General features: G+C 40.5%; 1 protein-coding gene across 2 annotated transcripts in view; it reads left to right on the forward strand.

Annotated features, from left to right (window-relative positions):
* SATB2 (SATB homeobox 2) overlaps positions 1-21937 on the forward strand; it is a 156482-nt gene that overhangs the window by 124352 nt on the left and 10193 nt on the right. The gene's annotated exons all lie outside the window — the stretch shown is intronic.

Below are 21937 nucleotides of genomic sequence, written 5' to 3' on the forward strand. Positions count from 1 at the left end.
TAGGTATATTTTGAAAAAAAAGAGTAGCTTTGGTAGAATATTCATCTTAATTGCCGCTATTCTATCTATTAGGGAGAGCCTCAAATTTCTCCATCTCTCAAAGTCCTCTTTTATTTGTTTCATTAATTTGCCATAGTTGTCCTCTTTGATTGTTGTACATTTTGCTGAAATATAGATCCCTAAATATTTCATTTTCTTTACTATCTGAATATTTATTCCCTTAGCCGGGTTATCTTTCTGCCTGTTGGTCATGTTCTTAACTATCCATTTTGGTTTTTTCCTTGTTAATCCAGCTACTTATCCATATTCTTCTAATATCTCTATAAGTTTCAACCCTGATTGTAGTGGTTCCTCTAGAATGAAAACTAAATCGTCTGCAAAAACTTGCAACGTATATACTTCTTTCTTAATTTCCAGATCTTTTATTTGTGTTTCCTTCCTAATTATCGTATTCTGGTTGGATTTGAGACTAGACTTGTAGTTCTTTGTGATGGTTCTTTTTCTTTGTAAGTTGTCAGGGCCAGATGTGTTTTACCATGTCGGTTTTTGGTTTCTGCTTGTGTCTGGGTTATCCGGCCCCTTAATTGGTCTATGTGCTGGTTCCATATTTCCCCCCCTTCCACCTCTACTCTGTATGACCTGGGGCTGGTGCTTTCTATTATTTTAGCTGGAATACAGGTAGTCCCTCCCGTGTAATTATGTGCATATACTTGGTCCCCTGTTGTAAAGTCCTACATTTTCCTGTGGAATCTGCTGGGGTGTCATTACTACCGTGTTTCTCCAACAATACACCCCCCCCATAGGAAAGCCCAGCATGTTTTCTAGGTATGAGGTGAAATTAAGCCCCTCCCCCAAATTTAGGCCTATTTAAAACATGCAAAATGGGGGAGGGGCAGTGGGGAAACTTGCCATTAGGAGTGGCCTGTGGGCAGCCATGCCTCACCACCAGCCACTCCTAATGGTCAATCATGGCGGAGCACGGAGGGCTCCCTACCCCCACCAAGTGCCTTTGCTGCAGACCCGGGTATGGTGCTGGCTACAGGCTGGGGTGGCGGTGGCGGCATGGATGTTGGCCTCTGCGGCAGCGGGGCACTTGTAGCAAGGTTCCATGCAGAAAATCCAACCAAGCCTGGGGGGGGTTTCAAGAGCATAAGCTTCCATATCTGCAATCAATTTGTTTTTGTGTGTGTGTCACAGGTCACCTTCAAGAAGTGAGGGGAGCCGAATGTCAACTCATAAAACATTTTGTATACATGTTTTACATGTCAACAGAAAGAAGGGGGGGAGTTTCAAAGAGCAGTCAGCAGTGTGGAATCGAAAGTACATTCCATTCATATTTTCTTCAGAGACTGATTAGATGACTGAAGCTTCTGCCACGCAAAAATCTAATTGGAGAGCATGATTGATGACTCTTGGCTATGGACGTGTTTTGTTGGATGATACACCCGGAGGGGTGCGGGTGAAAAGCAAGCTCAAGGGTGACAGTGAATTACGTATCTCAGAGTCGACTATGCCCAGGCAAATGCCGGAATGTTAACTTCTAATAAATCCTTTTTAGTTTTAGGAATGTGGCTCGAGGCTCATGATTTAATTGGAGTAACTGCCAGAATCCTGACACATATAACATACATACATATTTAAGAGACATTGTTGCATATTTAACATTATTCTTGTTAAAACTTCCAAAGTTAGTATAAACAATAGCAGGGATAATGGGCACCCTTGTCTTGTACCTTTCTGGATTTTGAAATATTTGGTCACCTCTCCATTTACTATTATTTTAGCCTCTTGTTTAGAATATATCGCCAAGAACATATTTAAAAATTTATCACCAAAATGCATATATCTAAGTTGCTGTAACTTTAATTTCCATTTGACATTGTTGAATGCTTTTTGGGCGTCCAAGAATAGCAGTGCCGCCTGTTTTTCCACTGTGTGTTTCATAACATTCTAGGGTATCTAATATTGTTCTTATATTATTTTTGATTTGTCTTTTTAGCAAGAAACCATTTTGGTCAACATGTATAAAATCATTTAGGAACCTTTCTAATAGTTTGGCTATTATTGATGTGAATATCTTATAGTCCGAATTCAGAACGGAATATTGGTCTATAGTTTCACTGCTACATTTTCTAATAGCTATAGTACTGTAAGAAGCTGAACAAATCATTGCCTTTTGTGCTTTTTTTAAAAAAATGAGCAAGAGCTAAGTTGCAGACTGCATAGAACAAAATACTTTCCCCATATATTTTGGTTGCCTATGATTTTGTGGAATTTTATATAAGGCAGTACAAGTCATTTATTATAAATGTGGAAAGCCATAAAATAGGGTATATAATCTGAGATGGAGAAACTACTACTTTTGATTACTGTAGAATTACAGCTATTCTATCAGCAGAAAATTATTAGTTATTTAGGTAATGAATACTTTTGTAAATGTACTGGATAACAGTTACCTGCTTCAATTGAGTTTCATTCCAGTTTAGAAGCTGCACCTAGGAACAGACCTTTTACTTGGAAATATTAGAAAGCTTGTTTCACTTCAAACTATTGATAAGCTATTTTGGGTGTGTGTGCATGTGATTACATAAGAATATCAAGTTACATTTCTTTATTTGTTTGTGTATGTGGGGGACACTGTGGATTTCTTCCCTTTCTACTTCTATTTCAGGCAAGGGTCTTTCAAACTTGGCCAGTTTAAGACTTGTGGACTTCAACTCCCAGAATTCGTGAGCTAACATGACTGGAGGAAGAATTCTGGGAGTTGAAGTCCACAAGTCTTAAAGCTATCAAGTTTGAAGACCCCTCAGGCATAATGGTAGTAACTAAAATTTAGAACATATGCTCTTCCATAATTGTTCAGGAAATGCAGGACCTCTTGGCTGATTTTGTCATCTATTCGATAACTGTTGAACTATTTTGTTGCAGTTAATTACTTAACTCTAGACAGTCTTTGATTTTACAACCATGAGTTTACAGTGATTTGTAGATCTTAAGATGCTACTTGATTACCCTTGAACATCCATTAATAATTAAGGAAAGTTTACCAGAATAATTACTCATTTGCTCACTTATGTCAACTGTTTATTGAACAACAAATGCCTTTAATTGATTAAAATACTTAAGAAGAGATATGGTAATATTTCCATTTGTACTTTAAAATATGTTCATGAAAAGCCCTCCAACAGATAAGTGATAAATATTTGTTAGTATTTATTTTTTTATTTTCTCTTGTATTTTCCTTCATACTAGCAGGAAATAATTTTCTGTCACTTTGAAACTAAAAAATATTTGCCTTCTGGGATTTAAAATTTGTAATAATCATCAATAAATATAATCAGTTCTTATAACATAACTGATTTCACTTAGCACTGTGACCTAGACTCACTGCTGCTTCAGAAGAATAAATAATAATGGCCCTCCAAAGCCTAGTTCCTGTTTGCTAAATATACTTGGCTAGCTTTGCATTCCTTGCTATGCAGTCATTAATGCAGTTGTCTTTGACAGCATTTAATTAAAATGCCTTTTCTATTAAATTCATAAATATTTTTCTTTTTATATTGTTTTTGAGACATCGAATGCCAAATATGTGAACATCTCCTTAAATAATTATCTCTTGTAAATTGTAAATTAAATTTAATTTAGTGTCTACTTAATATTGGTGGGAGAAATGAAAAATTAATACCCTGGAGTAAAACCAGCTTTTTCTTCGTAAATGTTTATGTTTGATATAGATAACTCTTTACCAAATTGAAAGAGCTAATTCTCAGAAAGTGAGAGCTAATATGTGTGTGTTTTCATCTATGTACCTCTAAATTTAGAGAGACAAAAAGATGGCAGCTGTGGCATGCTCATTTTAAATGAGAACAATGCAATTACATTGTATGAGTCTTTTTTTAAAAAAATCCTGAAATGCTTAAAGCTTCTTAGAAGATGGAACTGTCATTAAAATAACACACTAAAATCAGTGTGTTGTCTTTCAGGATCCCAGGTACAATTAAATTGTAGCCTTCTTCCCATGGCTTACATTTTCACATCTGTGGGAACAAGGGGGAAAGACTGAAAAAAAAACCCCAGAACTGTGATATCATGATGCACGCTCACTTTTCTCCTGTATTTGTACTGTAGTATTTCATGCACTTCCAAACAGCACATAGCTTGCAGAGTGTACCCATAATCCTTCTTTCATTTTCATTCAGAGCTTTTGAATCATATTTAAGGATTCACTTCTAAAATCATAGAAGATTCTAAATAAACTATTCTTTTTGTATTATATAGTTCCTGAATTTACATAAACTCTAGAGTGCATGTGTCCTGAAGATCCCATTCTTAGATTGTAGAATGAGAAAGTAAAGGCTCATCTATTGTTCCTTTGAGTGATGTGAAGCATTATCAATATATAAAATTAGTACATAAATTGTAGATGGTAAAGACATATTTCAAAGGATAGTCCCAGACATATTTATTTGTTTGTGCATTTTAGATAGATATGTGGATTTCTATAATTTCATTGTGTCTTAATACTGTGAATGAGCATTTGTTGAGAGAAAGAGGGGGAGTAGGGATAATTTAGCATTAATAAATTATTGACATTTTAGTGTCTTGGCACCTGATAACCTATGAAGCTTAAAAAACAGGAAACTGCCTAATATGAGAGTAGTCAATAGTATATTCAATCAGAACTCTGCCGTTAATTGCTAGTTGACCTTAGAGATTTCCTTTAGGAAACTATTTTCCCATACCTGAGATGAAGGACAACTAATAAGGCTTTTAATACTCAGGATATTATTGCTGAGATATGAAAACTGAATGTAAGAGTACAGTACAAAACCTTATATATAGGGCATAGGAAGTATTTTCTGATGGAAGGAATGGTGATTTGAAAATGTTTATCACCCAAAAAGTTAAACAGGAATAGAATTGCCAGATCTAGTTACTGAGAGCATTGCAGGTTGCCCCTTGACTTTAACCATTCATTTAATGATGGTGTTGCTTTGTAAAAAGTGACTTATGATCCATTCTCAAGTTATGACTATCACACCAGCCCCACAATAATGTGATCACAATTTGAGTATTTAGGAATCAGCTTGCATTTTTGATGATTACAACATCTTGCAGTCATATGATCATGATTTGCAACCTTCCCATCTTTCTTCTGGCAAGCCAAGGGAATTGGGGAAGCTGGATTCACTTAATGACCATGTAATCGTCTTAACAATCATGATTTGCTTAACAATCATGATAAAAAGGGTCATGAAATTGGGTCTAGTCTCATGATGACTTCCGTTACAACCAGACCAATTAATGACAGACATTCTGGTTCCAATTTTGATCATAAGTCAAGAGTCAAGAATAGAATTCTTTATTGGCCAAGTGTGATTGGAAACACAAGGAATTTGTCTTGGTGCATATACTCTCAGTGTACATAAAAGAAAAGATACATTTGTCAAAGAGTCAAGAATCATCAGGTACAACACTTAATAATAGTCATAGAGTAAAATAAGCAATCAAATCATACTAGGAAACAGTCAATAAAAATAGGATACAAGCAACAGGGTTACAGTCATACAGTCATAAGTGGGAAGAGATGGGTGAAAGGAAGGATGGGAAGATTAATAGTAATAGTAATGCAACTTAGTAAATAGTTTGACAGGGTTGAGGGAATTATTGAATAAGGTTACTAAAAAAGTGAGAATAAAGAAAAATCAAATATATTTACAGACAAGAATTGTAGCAGAAGCCAAATCTATTTTAGTACTGATATAATAAAAGAAAAGAGTTGAAACAAAGTAAGCCACAGTTTTCAACAATGTCAACCAATAAGGAAGAATTTTTGTACCAACTTCAGTTTCTGAATAATCTTCAAAAGAAGCCTCATGTAATGGCCTTTGAAATAGTTTACAATAGTAATGATGAGGACTTGAGTTACTATTGACAGGACATCCAATATTATGTAACGCCCAACTGATGCACCAATGGAAGTTGTGTAAAAGATCCATTAGTCAGAGTATTCATCTGTGAATCCTGCAATAACCATGAATCAAGAGACCTCCTAAATCATAAACCTATTACCCGATATAAAATGGAATAAACAGGGAGCCAAATGGTTTCTGGACAAGGTCTCCATAGGTTGCACAATTTCTCTGGGAAGGAGGCATGCTGCTGGGTATTAGTAGTATTTCTTTTAGCAATTGCAGGTAGATATTGAAGTCGGAATGAGAGAATCGAAGTCTGCAGAACCCCATAAGAAAACATATATCAGCTGACACTTTGTTCCCTTTAGCAGTTCACCAAGAAGAATGTAAAAATTCAAAGGATTAATCTCCCTATTTGGTGAAGTTTTATTTTCAGTTGAGCAAGCATCTCTGTGCTACATATACATTTAAATCAGTGGTTCTCAAACATTTTCAGTCCACCGCCCCCTTGGTGCTACAAACTCATCCTCAGTGCCCCCCAACCAGAAGTGGGATTCAAATTTCTTAACAACTGGTACTGTGGGCGTGGCCTAATTTGTGGATGTGGCTTGGTGGTCATGTGACCAGATGGGCGTGGCTTGGTAGCCATGTGACTGGGTGGGCGTAGCCAATGGCCATGTGACTGGCAAACCATATATAAGTGGTCCTCGCTTAATGGCTGGTTGCTTAGTAAGTGTTCTAATTTATGACTGACCTCCACAGAGCTACTTGACCTGTTTTTGGAGTTTTGACACACACACACACACACACACACACACACTCTTTTCTAATCCTGCTGGAGCAGGTGGTTGAACTAGATATCTCATTCACTTTCCCCTCCCTCCCTCCCTCCCTCTCTTTCTTTCTTTCTTTCTTTCTTTCTTTCTTTCTTTCTTTCACTTTCTGTCTTTTACTTCCATCCCTCCTCTTTCTTTGTCTATTCTTTTTCTTCCTTTCTCTCTCCCTTTTTCTTTCCCTTTTCTTTCTTTTCCTTCTTGTCTCTTCTCTCTCTCTCTTTCTTTCTCTCTCTTCCTCCCTCCCTCCATATCCCATTCACTTTCTCCTCCCTCCCTTTTCTTTCTTTCTCTCTCATTCCCTCTCTCTTTCTGTCTCTCTTTCCCTTTCTCTCTTTCTTTCTGTCGCTTCCTTCCATCCCCCCTCTTTCTTTGTCTATCCCTTTTCTTCCTTTCTCTTCCTTGCTCTCTCTCCCTTTTTCTTTGTTTACTTTCTCGTCTGTTCCTTCTCTCTTTCCCTCTTTCTCTCTCTTTTTATCTCTCTCTTCCTCTTTCTCTCTCTTTCCCTCTCTCTCTTTATTTTCTCTCTCTCTCTTTCTCCCCCTCTTTTTCTCACTCTTTCTCTCGCTTTCTTTCCCTCTCTTTCTTTTCTTTCTCTCTCTCTTTCTCTCATTCCCTTTCTCTTTCCCTCTCTCTCTTTCCTTTCCTTAACCTATCTACCTATTTTCTGTCCAGGCAGGTGTGACCTAATCTGTCAAAGGCCTGGGATAATCCTGCATTACCCCGTTTCCCCTCTCAGAGGCCCCGGCCCTTAATTTCCCTGTTTCCTCCCCCACGACTGCCTCTTTTGTCATCCCACGGCCATGACTTTACCTTCCTCCCATGGCTGGCTGCCAGGGAAGGCTAGCCAGGGCTGAGCCATTTTTGTTGCTGGGCTCCCCTCCAGCCCATGTCACCCTTGTCACGAATGTCTGTAGCTGCCGCGTGATTTTTTTGGTGCAGCTGGACTGCAGCTGCACCAAAAAAACGTGGTGGGTGGAGGTTTTTTGCAGCAAAAATTACCGACCTCTGACTTTGCTTGCTCCATTTCTCCAACACACCGCTGTGGCCATCAGCAATAGTTGCGCATGCGCGTGATGTCGCACATGCGCAATAAGGACTGATTGGGCAGGGAACAGAGGAGCAGGTGGAGAGGAGCAGGGCCAGCCAGGGGCCCATATTACCACTTCTCCAAGCTACCGGGAATGGTAATGAACCGGTAGATTCCCATCCCCAAGGAGCCCACCTCCAGTGCCCCCCCTTGCCTCTTAGCGCCCCCCTAAGGCATCCCACCCCCAGGGGGTGGTACTGCCCACTTTGGGAACCACTGATTTAAATAAATAAACTCTTAAGATTATATTTAGTTTTTTCTCTAGTTCTTTGGCTTTTTTTTTACAAACTGCAGAAAAAATGAGCAAGAATTCAGTGTAAGGGACTATGTATGTTAACACTGATGGCTGTACAAGAGTTACAGCTGAACGCAAGAATGCAATAATTGGCATACATTCTTGAACAACAAACATCAAATCAAGCCAGTGTATGCATAGGTCTTTCCTAGTATGGGAAAATTGTGAATTACAAAATAGAGTTTATATAATCAGTGAATCAATGATGATCATCATAGTCCTGTTCCTTGACAGAAAAGGTTGAGGTGGAATTAAAAAATGAGTAAAAATATTAAAATATAAGGTTTCTGAAAAAATCCATGTTTATGAAGCTATGTAAAGATATTTGGGAATCGATCCTAATTTGTGCCTCGATGAAATTTATTTTGGTCACTATAGAGTGATTGGATACAAGATGGGCAGCATCTAAATTTTTTCTCTGAGCCACAGCAGTTTTTCTTGTTAACTTTTTTCTGCTATGGAAATTAAGTATGTGATTTGATATTTGAGTCCCAAGTTCATCCTCTTTCTCAATTTCTGAAGCAAATTATTTGTTCTATCTAACTACATTAGGCAGGTCCTGAAAAGAGGACATATTGTAACTGTTTCTCCAGTTTCCAAATGAGCTCATGATCCCAAAAGACATATATTATGCTAATATATGACAAAATGGTAAAATTAATATGCTGTTTTAGCAATGTAATGTGACCTGCATAATGTGACCATCTTGAATAAGAAAATGTATAGGAGAAACAGAATCTGTAGGGCCAGAGGTGATATTCAGCAGGTTCTGGAGAACCAGTAGTGGAAATTTTGAGTAGTTCAGAGAACTGGAAAATACCACCTCTGAATGGCCCCACCCCCATCTATTCTCTGCCTCCTGAGCTGATCAGCTGGCTCTTCTTTTGTTGCCCTGCACAGGAGAACGGAGGTTAGTTGGGTGGGGAGGGAATGGGATTTTTCAGTAACCTTCTCCCAGGAATGGGAAGGGAATGGAGATTTTACAGTATTCTTCCCCTGCCACGCCCACCAAGCCACACCCTCCACTAATTATGTATTTCTCTTAATATAATTGGATTATTGTATGCAGTGGGATTAGGGAAAAATTAATCGGTGTTTTTTTCTACATTTCCATTCATCAATTGTACAAACTAGTAATAATTGTTTTAGTTAGTTTGTCTATATATAAGAATCAACACATGTCATCCAACAATATTTTCTCATAATATAGGTAAGTATTGCATGAATAATTTGCTTCCATTGAGATGATGTTACCTTTTTAATTATGATATGCAAAGTCATGGAATTAATCATTAACCAATTCATTCACCCTCCACTTAGTCAAACAACCTACTCTCCAAAAAACAATTTGGTTTTAGGAAAAAATTGTCCTGCAATCTACAACTCCTACACTGCAAAAACATATGGACTACTCTACTCAACCAGGGTAAAGCAATAGACGTAATTCATAGAGCCTTCTGCAAAGCCTTTGATTCAGTGGTACATGACAAATTACTGTTAAAACTAAACTTTTGCGGCATTTCCAGATCCCTTCATAAATGGATTACTGCGTTCCTGTCAAACAGGCAGCAAATAGCAATAATAGGGAGCGGTATATCAAACCATGCTCCAGTTAACAGTAGTGTTCCCCAGGGCAGCATTCTAGGATCCACACTCTTTATACTCTATATAAATGACCTTTGTGATCACCTTATAAGCCACTGCTTCCTCTTCATATTTAATACCACCAACAATGCTACTGTCCTTCAAAGTGACCTTGATTATGTGTCTGAATGGTCAAACAATTGGCAACTCCAAATCTTGACCAACAAATGCTCTGTCCTACACATTGGTAAAAAAAAAATCAATACACCAAATGCAAGTTAGGCAGATATGAACTTGTTGATGACCCTCAAGGTAAAGGACCTTGCAGTACTCATATCAAATGACCTAAGGGCCAGAGCTCACTGTAACAGCATTGCCAAAAAGGCATTAAGAGTTGTAAATTTAATCTTATGAAGCTTCTCCTCCAGAAATATTGAATTGCTAACTAGAGGATACCAAACCTTTGCTAGACCAATACTCAAATACAGCTCATCTGTCTGGAATCCACGCTGTATATCGGACATTAATACAACTGAGCAAGTCCAGAAGTATTTCACGAGAAGAGTACTACACTCCTCTGCTCGCAACAGAATATCCTATATCACCAGGTTTGAAATTTTGGGCTTGGACAACCTTGAACTACACTGTCTATGGTTGGACTTAAGCGTAGTACCCAAAATTATCTGCTACAATGTCCTACCAATCAATGACTACTTCAGCTTCAGCTGGGATAAAGAGACAACAATACAAGAGTACACAACAGATACAAACTCAATGTAAACCGCTCCAAACTCGATTGCAGAAAGTACAACTTCAGCAGCAGAGTGGTCAATGCCTGGAATGCACTACCTGATTCTGTTGTTACATCCTCTAACCCCCACTCTTTTAACCTTAAACTATCCACTATTGACCTCACCCCATTCCTAAGAGGTCTGTAAGGGGCATGCCTAAGTGCACCATTGTGCCTACTGTCCCTGTCCTATTATCCCCATTTATTTGTACCTATTTCCTGTATTCTTACTCATGTTTATACTTATATCTATTATCTTGTAAGCAATTGACAAATCAAATAAATAAAAATGGACTCTTAAATGTCTCTAGGAGATTGAGAAACAGACATGGGGAAGGAAGTAGTAAATGTCAAGAGCAACAGAGGGTAGCTGAAATAGGAGCAAATTAAGAGTCAAATGTTGGAGGATAATTGGACCCAATAGGCATAATTGCTTATGCCTTTCAAGTTTTGCTCAGTGAATAAGAGCAAGAAAAGTTAATAATTTCCATGGCTCAATATTCAGGGAAGTTTGTTTCTCGGTCCATTAAAGCAGGGGTGGGATTCTACCGATTCTATCTGGTTCTATAGAACCCCTTGTAAACTTTCTAAGCAGTTCGGAGAACCAATCTCCATTTGTTTTTTTTCCATCCTTATTACCTTCTTGGCAAACAGCCTAGATTTGCTGTCTCCCGAGCTTGTGAGGCTTGGCTTTCTTAAAGAGGAAGGGTTCTTTTAAGATTTTTACACTACTGTTGGGAAGAAATACTTCCCTGGACAATCAGCACTTTGAAGAAATCATTGAATAATGAAGCAAAGCTTTTAGTGACAGGGAACCAAGATGAGTGACATTCAGCAAGGCTTCTTGGCTAGCTAGAAGGATTGACATTCAAACATGAGTTTACATACCCTTTCTGAGTTTTGGTCTAAAACTGGTTTTTGGTGAAGCTTAATTCTGTGCTTGGTGAAGTTTAATCCTGTGTTTATTGATGGGATAATTTTCCCGATTCAGCTTCAACAAGCAACAGCTACTGTTGTGATTTAATTATTTATATTGTGTTTGAATTTTTTCTTGCCTCATGGTTTCTTTTTCTATTTGGGGAGGGGGTCTTTCTTCACTGCTTTAATACTATCCTTTTGGGGTATACTTCCAAGAGGCAGGATGCAAGCTTGGCACTGATTTTTTTTACTGCCTTTCTGGGGGGCATGTGACCTTTCCTTAAATCTGGGTGATTGCCTTAGGATATCTTGTGAGGTAAGTGAGACCAGCTGGTATTTTTAAGTGGTGCAAATGGATTTAAGGATTGCTTTTCCTGGGTCTGCTTTTTCTGGAGAGCTTAAATGACCTCTCTGCTAAAGGGTTTCACTTTATGGGCAAGAGTTGGCTGCTTGATAGTTATCACTGCATTTTAACTATTTTCATTCCTCAAGATGTTCTGGCACCCTGCCTGATTTGTAACTTCGGCTTGCAGGTCTTTTTAATCTAATGATTGGTATTTAGGGCAGCTTTTTGCAAGCAAAGAAGCTTTTTGTATTTTTGTACAGGTAACCCTTGACTTACAACAGTTCATTTAGTGACCATTCAAAGTTACAATGGCACTGAAAAAAGTGACATGACCATTTTTCACACTTATGACCATTGCAGTATAATTGCAACTGTTGTTCTTGGTTCTGATCTGGTTCAATAGCTTGTGATCCAATGTAAGAAGGATGTTGAGGAACAAAGAGTGAAAGGGTGCAGAAGTATTCATCCAGGATTGAAGATTGGACTCCTGGGGAGAAGGAGCATCTTTGGGACTGAAACTCGTGTACTGTAGATACAATAAGAGGCATCAGTTGGGTCTAGGAAGGGTCACCAATCTGAAATGTTAAAGGCTGCATGATTCTGCAGCCCTCAGTAGGGTGGTTCCTTCTTTTTTTCTTTCCTTTTTCCTTCCTGTTATTGCCTTTCTTCTGGGCTGTTCTTATTCTATGGTACTGTAGAACTGGGGTTGCTCTGAGCATCCTCTTGTTTCTAAACTGCCTTATTTGTTTCTGTTGATTGCATGTATTTTTCTTTTTCTTTTTTTGAAGACCCTGCACAAAGATTAAAAAGCACAGTCCCTGACTGCAGGCTTATTCTCTGATAGGCAGAGTACAATAGAACAGGGCCAAACTGGGAGAATCCCACTTCTGGGGGTGTGTGTATGTGTGTGTTTTGGGTGAGCTTCCTAGCTTTAGAAGGAGAGAGGGAAGGAGGAAGGGACAGAAAGAGAGAGAGAGAGAAAGAGGGAGAGAGGTAGGGGGGAGAGAGAAAGAAAGTGAGAGAAAGAGAGAAGGGAGATAAAAGAAAGAAAAGAAAGAGAAAAGGGAAAGAAAGGAAAAGGGAGAGAGAAAGGAAGTGAAAGGAAGAAAGGGGGATGGAAGGAAGGGGCAGAAAGAAAGGGAAAGAAAGAAAGAAACAGGGAGAGAGTAGAAAATAAATGAGATATATAGATGGATAAATAAATACATGGAAGGAGGGAGGGAGGGAGAAAGAAAAAAGGAGAGGAAGGAAGGACATAAATCCTGGCTTCAGAAGACTTTGAAGCAGCACAGCAATCTAGGGCTGCCTGCAAGGGATCTCGGAGGTCATCTAGTCCAACCTCCTGCTCCAGCAGGAGTTCCTGCTGGAGAATAGCAGGGTTAAAAGTGTGTGTGTGTGTGTGTGTGTGTGTGTGTGTGTGGCTGTGTATGTGTGTGGCTGTCAAAATGCCCAAAACAGGCCAAGTAGCTCTGTGGAGGTCAGTCATAAATTAAAACACTTGCTAAGCAACTGGCCATTAATCAAGGACCTGGTCATTAAGTGAGGACCACTTACATTTGGTTTGCTAGTCACATGGCCACCTGCCCGGGCCTCGCCCTGCCCTCTCCAGGGCTCCCAGGCCTCGGAAACTTGCAAAAAACACTTGCTAAGCAACTGGCCATTAAGTGAGGACCTGGTCATTAAGCGCGGACCATTTACATTTGGTTTGCCAGTCACATGGCCACCCAGCCATGCTCACCCCAGTCACATGACCACCTAGTCACACCCACAAATTAGGCCACACCCACAGAACCGCTTGTTAAGAAATTTGAATCCCACCTCTTCATTAAAGTATGGATTGTAGCCTGGATAATTATATTTGAATTGAATCATTTACTACATCTGGAGTTCAGAACCGACAATATATGATATATAACATTTTCAAATAAAAAATAAGTTTTAATTAGACTTTATTTTCAAAAGTAAAGGTAGTTATCTTTTTTTTCTTCAGAGATTAAAAGGTTTTATATGTGCAAATAAAGGGTGTAAGGAAAAAAAAAGATACCTATTTTGGTAGTAGAAAAGATCCAAAACCCATTTTAGGCCAATGAAAGGTAATAGTGTTCACCTTTCCGCCTTCTTGTCAACTCTTCAATAGAGCAAGAGGTTAAACAAACCAAAAAGGAGAGGATGAAAGTAAAAAACAGTGATTCTCAAGATTTGGTTTTGAAATGGTAAGCGTGGATAGATGATGGGCATTAAGTTAAATCCATCTCTCATTTTGAGATATGTACAGATCAATTGAGAAATGTTCCAAGAGTTACTGGGATAAAGAGACAAAGAAATACTGGTGAACCTAAGTAACAGTGACTTTATATTTTTAGAAATGGGGGATTATATTATTTTATTTTTTCATTCAGTCAGTCATTGAAAGACTCTAGCTACAAACTAAAACAACTTCAGCATTGGTATGCCTCTCTTTGATTTTATCTGCTTAAAGAGAAATTAGCATACTTACTGTCTCACTAATAGGATGGATAGATATTTACATAAAGAAAATACCTCTGTTGCTACTCGGGGCTGGTCTTCTTTTCTTGGCTTTTTCTTTTGTGTTGGCAATTTTGATTATATTTTGATCATATGTAGTTGTATAATCTTAAATGGGGGTACTGAAATCAAGACTTTGCTGTCCATGTGTAGTTATTTGTGTATAGCTCTGCTAGTTCCTTAACAACCTATTTTTTTTATTTTACTAATTAAGATTGTTAGCCTGATTAATTTAGGGTTGTTTATTGCCCCCAAACCAGGCTTTAATTAGGTTACTGAATGTACATGTAATTTCTACCTTTGGTGTGTTATCTTGTAAGTGATATGACTTATCCAGAAAATTATTATGAGGACTCATCAGCATCTTCAGGAAGGATTGGGGGAGGGAAGTAGAATAGTGAAAGCAAAAATATGGTATCATAAGCCCTGCTGCTTTTGTTTGTGCATTACAACATTAGACACTTGTACAAAAGAAGTAGATCTTGCGATGTGACACAACTTTCATAATTTTAATGAAAATATCAAGATCTAAGGATGCTACTGTGGTGAGTCCAATGTTTTCTGCATTTTCCTTAATCTTCAATTTTATTGTTTAAGAACGAGTGCTAAGATTAAATCTGAAATCAACTGAATACAAAGTATGTACTCCTACACTAGCTTTGGCATTAAACAATGATTTTATTTGTTATGATTCAGGTAGATAACATTTACAGCAAATTAATGTAATGCTTTTAATAGCCTAGTATATAAAATTACCTAGGAAAAGTGATGATTTAAAAAAATATTGTTCAAAGAAAGCAGCATTTTAAGAGGAGGGGCATTTTAAATAAATAATCCCAACACAGAAATCCTCCACTGGTGAAATTAAATTTATTGTATGTCACACCTTAGTTGTTCAATTTTCTATGATACCAGTGTTTGTTTTCTGAAGCAATTATTAAACCATCTTTTAAAAGGCAACACATGAGAAATGCCAGTAGCATTTTAGTTACAATATTAAAGGAAAGTTATATCTATCTATCTGACTTCCAACCATTTTACACGCACATATTGATTTCCTTTGACACGGTGTTCATTTATTGAGTACTTTAACTCCCCTGCCCATAACAGCACATGCTGCTAGCAATTGTAAAAGGAAGCCAAGTTATATTAAACCTGCCTGAAGTCAAAATGTAATCTAACATCTGTAGTTTGTAATTTGTCATCACTTCATAGATAGGTTTTAGTTGCTATTGTTGTTTAATAATGATTTGAATTTTCCTGAGACTGTAACCGTAGGTTACTGTGTTGTTCAAAAAAGTGATGGAAGAAAATAATCTTGGTATTCTTATGAAGTTCTTGATTATTAAGTCAAAGGACAAAGGGCAAAATCAAGTTTAACCACTTCCTGAAAGGAAAAATGAGCACAGGTGCAAGTGATCATGTTTTGCAATGTTGTAGGAATGTTCATGTTCCGGACTAGCAGGCTCGTAGCCTGCAAATCTGATTGGCCCACTGAAAGCCGATCGTGATTGGTCGCCATAGACTGATGCGATTGGCCAGTAAACGGGCTGCCGCGATTGGCCCTGCCAAGAGCGGCAAACTCAAATCACCTTCATTGGCTGCCTAGCCGCAGCCAGCCCTATATAAGGGGCTGCTGCGGCTGGGGTTAGTTGCTCAGATCTGAAGTCACAAATAAAGAGCTTTAGTTACTATCTGAGTCTTGCCTCCGTTCTTGAACCGTCCTCCCAGATATAACACTGGCGACAAGGATGGGATGTGGAGGCAACGAAAGCTATTGAAATTGAGCTAGCCGAAGGAGCACGTGGCTGACAGAGCGCAACGACGGCGACATGGCCAGCAGCGCTATACCACCCGCACCATTCGATCCAGCTAGCGAAGATTGGGACTCATACATGGACAGATTTCAAATGTTCCTGGAGTCCAACAACCTCAAAGATGCTACGCCCAGCAAGAAACGAGCCGTTTTTCTAACCCATTGTGAACCAGCTGTTTTTAAGATGGCTAAAGCCTTAGCCAAGCCAGCTGAAGTTAAAACCATGGATTGGGACACCCTTGCTCCCATCCTTCACAACCATTACGCCCCAGCCATGCCAACTCTCATTCGCAGGCATGAGTTCTACCAGAGGGACCAACGTGAAGGTGAGAGCGTTGGGGATTTTGTGGCAGACCTGAGGAACCTGGGTGGTTTGTGTGGCTTCGCCAACCTCAAAGAAGCCATGAGAGATCGCATCGTCCTTGGCCTCAGAGACCCAACCGTCCAGAGCAAGATCATGGCAAGGGAGACATCTCGCTTGCAGATGCCATAGCAGACGCCACAGCAGCCGAAGCCACTCGTAAATCGGCAGCACGAATGCGTCGAACCAGTGGGACCAACCGCCAACCCACCAACGATGCTGGGAAACCTTCAGACAAGTACACATCAACCACCCATCACGAAGACGTCGAGTCATCCTCAGACAGCGAAGAATAAGAAGTCCACAGGCTCCGGTCAGAACGTGAGCAACAGGACCAGCGGGGCTGCAAGTCCAACTACCAATGCGCTGGATGTGGGGGAAACTACCCCCGATCCGAATGCAGATTCTTAGATGCCATATGCCGTTTTTGCGAGAAACGGGGACACATCACGAAGGTATGCAGAAACAAGAGAAATTCCAGCCCCAGACAGAGAGGGAGCAGCCCAAAGAGAAACGATGGCAACGCGACCACGCAGAGGGACTGCCCTAGCAACCAATGGAACCGGTACAGCAGACCCCGAAGGTTTAACGATGCCCCCAGACGAGAGGAGGCTCATCAAACCATCACCATCGGCCACGCTTCATCACTTGACGCTAAAAAGATCCGAGTAGAGGTCACGATTGAAAACAAACCATGCAACATGGAAGTCGACTCTGGGTCATCTCTATCCATGGTATCCTGGAGAACACTCAAGCAGCTAATCCCCAACATCCGACGCCAAGACCTCAGCAGTCAGAGACTCATACTAAAAGACTATCAAGGCAACCGGATTCCAGTCGCAGGTACCCGCCATGTGCAGGTCTCGTTCAAGGGACATAAGGCAATTCTATTACTCACCGTCGTAGACCGAGACCGGCCAAGTCTATTGGGTCTTCAGTGGTTCGCGCCATTAGGAATCGGAATGGCTGGCATCCATCATACTGAAGACAATGACTGGGAGGCGGCTCTCGTCCACGACTTCCGAGAAGTGTTCAACGAAAGCCTAGGCAAGTATAAGGGGTCCCCTATTTCATTTAATCTTCGCCCCGACATAGCACCCATTCGTCTAAAGCCACGCCGAGTTCCCTTTGCTCTTAAATCCAAAATTGATGAGCAACTGGACAAATTAATTGCGCAAGGCGTGTAGTGTGACCATGCCCGATGGGAGACACCAATTGTCACCCCCATAAAACCTGACGGGTCCATAAGAATCTGCGGTGACTACAAGGCCACCCTCAATCACACACTACAGCAGAGCGCCTACCCAGTGCTAGTTGTTCAACATCTCCTGCATTCACTTGGGGGTGGCAAAATATTCACAAAATTAGATCTGGCCCAAGTGTATCAACAGCTACCAGTTGATTCCGAGACTGCAGAAGCCCAAACTATAGTCACACATCGTGGTGCATTCAAATGCAACAGGCTCCAGTTTGGTGTAAGCGTAGCCCCAGGCATCTTTCAAAGCCTGATGGAGAGACTATTACAAGGGATAAAAGGGGTCGTGCCCTATTTTGATGACGTATTAATAGCAGCACCCACAAAAAACCAATTAGAAAAACATCTCAGAACAGTCCTACAGAGGTTCAAAAACGCTGGCCTCAAGGTTAAGAAGGAAAAGTGCCAGCTTTGCACAGAAAGGGTGGAGTTTCTTGGCTACCTCCTTGACAAGCAAGGAATCCACCCCACAGAAAAAAAATTGGCAGCTATCAAAAATGCCCCAAGACCCAAAAACAAAACCGACCTCCAAGCCTTCCTGGGACTTATTAACTTTTATAACATCTTCCTACCCCAGAAGGTGACTGTTGCTGAGCCCCTCCATAGACTCCTCGATAAAAGGGCATCCTGGATTTGGGGACGTCGGGATGAACATGCCTTCCAGCAAGTAAAGGACCTCCTTACCTCTAATGCAGTACTAATTCAGTATAACGAGACACTACCTTTGACTGTCACGTATGATGCCTCACCATTTGGGGTAGGGGCCATCCTGAGCCATGTCCTACCAAATGGCTCAGAAGCACCAATTGCATTTTTTTTCACGAACTCTATCAAAAACAGAAAGAAACTATAGCCAATTAGATAAGGAAGCCCTTGCTATTGTCTCTGCAATAAAACGATTTCATGAATATGTTTATGGGAGACCGTTTTCTATTATAATGGACCATAAGCCACTACTTGGGATTCTGGCGGGCGACAAACCTACTCCACATATTCTCTCCCCCAGAATGACACGATGGTCAGAATTTCTCGCCGCCTACGACTATCAATTAAAATACCGCCCCGGGAAATCTATTCCCCATGCAGATGCCTTGAGCCGCTCACCGCTACCCGAGCCACAGGAAGACCCAGCTCCCACACTCCCGGTACTGCAAATAGAGACAGTGCCATCGCCTCCACTAACGGCTCAAGACATCGCCTTTGAAACCAAAAGAGACTCTTGTTTGGCACGAGTTCTTGGCTGGGTGGAGAGGGGATGGCCAGATTACGACACTAAGGAACTGTTTAAGCCGTTTAAAAACAGACAAACGGAACTTTTTTCACAAAAAGGGTGCGTTTTGTGGGGAGACCGAGTTGTTGTACCAACTAAGTTACAAAAAAGGGTCTTGCAAATGCTACACGATGGACACCCAGGCATCGTGCGTATGAAAGCGCTGGCAAGAAGTTATGCCTGGTGGCCTGGTATAGATAAACAAATCGAAACCTGGGTCGCCTCTTGTAACAAATGCCAGGAGAACCACTCAGCGCCACCTAAAGCCCCACCAACAGAATGGGAAACACCCATGGGTCCTTGGTCTCGCATTCATATTGACTGTTGATGCCTACTCAAACTGGCTTGAGGTCAATAAAATGAAAGCAACCACTACTGAGGCGGTCATTAAAAAACTGAACAGACTCTTCGCCACACACAGGTTACCAGATGTCCTGGTCTCTGACAATGGGCCCCAATTTACTGCCTTAGCCTTTGAACAGTATTTAGCGGAACGGGGCATCCGACACGCACTCACATCGCCGGCCCATCCTGCGGCGAATGGCCGGGCTGAATGAATGGTTCAGTTTACAAAGAAAACCCTGCAGAAAATGGATCAAGGCAACATCCACAACAAAGTCACTAGAATGCTGCTCCTGCAACACATCACACCAAACAGCACGACCAACAAGAGCCCAGCTGAACTCCTGATGGCCAGGAAACTCAGATTGCCTCTAGATCGTTTGCACCCTGCCTACACCCCGGAAAAGCCCCTGGGTTCCAGCAGCAAGCACCATGCCTTCTAGGTAGGAGACCTTGTTTTTGCAAAAAAATTTTCTGGGGATACCCTTTGGATTCCTGCCCAGGTAACTCAAGTTACGGGTCCCCGCTCCTACCGTCTACTCACCACTGATGGCAGACCATGGAAACGCCATATTGACCAACTGCGCTCCAGACTAACCACATCTTCCAACCCTGACCCTAACTTTGACACTAGGGGGGGAGGGGAAGCAGTGAACTCAGAATTAGAACCAACACCTGTTTATTCCGAGCTATCACCAAGATCACCGCACCATGGTTGGCAACACTCACCTGCTGCAGCTGAGACTGGACAGTCAAACGCTTCACCAAGAAGCAGCAACCAGGCAGGTTCAACGAGCCCCAGGAGCCATGGCAGTAACAGCGAGGCTGAGGACTCCATCACCCCGGGAGCACCAGAGGAGAGCCCTAACCATGGCACCGGTTCACCGTTCCTGTTTGATCCAGCAAGCAGTCCATCTGAACCCGGGTTTGAACAGGGTCAAGCGGAACTGCGTAAGTCAGGCAGACAGGTGAGAAGACCTGCCTACCTGCGAGACTATATTACTCCACCCCTTAAACGGAACCGAGAGGGGAGGGGTGTTCCGGACTAGCAGGCTCGTAGCCTGCAAATCTGATTGGCCCGCTGAAAGCCGATCGTGATTGGTCGCCATAGACTGATGCGATTGGCCAGTAAACGGGCTGCCGCGATTGGCCCTGCCAAGAGCGGCAAACTCAAATCACCTTCATTGGCTGCCTAGCCGCAGCCAGCCCTATATAAGGGGCTGCTGCGGCTGGGGTTAATTGCTCAGATCTGAAGTCACAAATAAAGAGCTTTAGTTACTATCTGAGTCTTGCCTCCGTTCTTGAACCGTCCTCCCAGATATAACAGTTTACTTTCTAGCAACTTCTAGAGTCTTGGAACGATTCTCCATCTAATAAATCAAATTTTGATTCTATTGCCACAGTCAAGTTACAATTGCATTAAAAGTTGTAGAATATTTGGAATATCAAAACATTGTTGTTATTATTATCTTAGTTCTATAAATTGCTGGCTACAGATAAACCATAATATAATTCTCCTAAAATATGTTTATAGAGCTTGCAAATTTTTGTTTTGAGAATATCTGTATGCTGCAGTCTTCCCTAGTATTAAGGGAAAGTTGGAAATGGCAGCATTTAAAAGTCTCTTATTTATTTTTCTGTTTAAAACATATACTTTTTTCATAACACATCTCAATCTGATTTAGCAACCAAATGTTGAAGCAATACTAAAACACAGTAAGATAAAACAAGCAATCTAGAGCATGGCCCCTATCAGTGGTGGGATTCAATTTTTTTTAACTATTGGTTCTGTGAGCGTGGCTTAGTAGGCATGGCATGGGAAGGATACTGTAAAATCTCCAGTCAGAGGTGGTATTTGCCAGTTCTCCAAACTACATAAAATTTCTGGTACCAGTTCTCCAGAACTGGTGAGAACCTGCTGAATACCACCTCTGGCCCCTATGAAATATAGGAAAAACTGGATATAGGTTGTGTCTGTGTGTGCACATGCGTGCACTTGTATGTATATACTGCTTCCATTTTTTTTTGCAAAATCTACTTCACACAAAAAGTTTTTCTCACTGACTACAGCTTTATTGTATACCATCATGATTTATTTTCAACTATTGTTCTGCTCTTGTCACTCAGAATTTTTAAGAGCCAAAAAGCTATTAACAAAAAAAATCAACAGCTTCATTAATAGATGTAGGAAAATAATAACATTAAGCAGTAAGCCATATGTTTCTGAAAGGAATCTATTCCTCCTGTGAAGATATTTCTGCAGCTGGGGAAGAACCACAAAATAGACCTACATTTCATTTTCATTCCAGTCCCCAAAAGTCTTGAGAAAAGAAACCTCAAGTACAAGTCATTCAAAAAAAGTTCAAGCTACTTTCAACTTTTTTTTGTAATTGAGGACTGTGTTTATTGAAAAAAAATAGTAATTTTCTTTACTTTCAAAATTTGGTGGCAATATGCTGACATTACATATAGAAGCAAAGCTAAAAAATTCAGTCTTATACAAGCAACACAGTTTTAAAAAGTTAACCAGATTTATTTATTTCTTTAAAAAATATGGCAGTTTGTTAAAAGATGATGAAACTTAAAAAGCCAAGTG

The sequence above is a fragment of the Pseudonaja textilis genome, chromosome 1, assembly GCF_049901715.1.
Source record: "Pseudonaja textilis isolate UNSWEBS1 chromosome 1, rPseTex1.2, whole genome shotgun sequence".
In the NCBI taxonomy this organism is placed as follows: domain Eukaryota; kingdom Metazoa; phylum Chordata; class Lepidosauria; order Squamata; family Elapidae; genus Pseudonaja; species Pseudonaja textilis.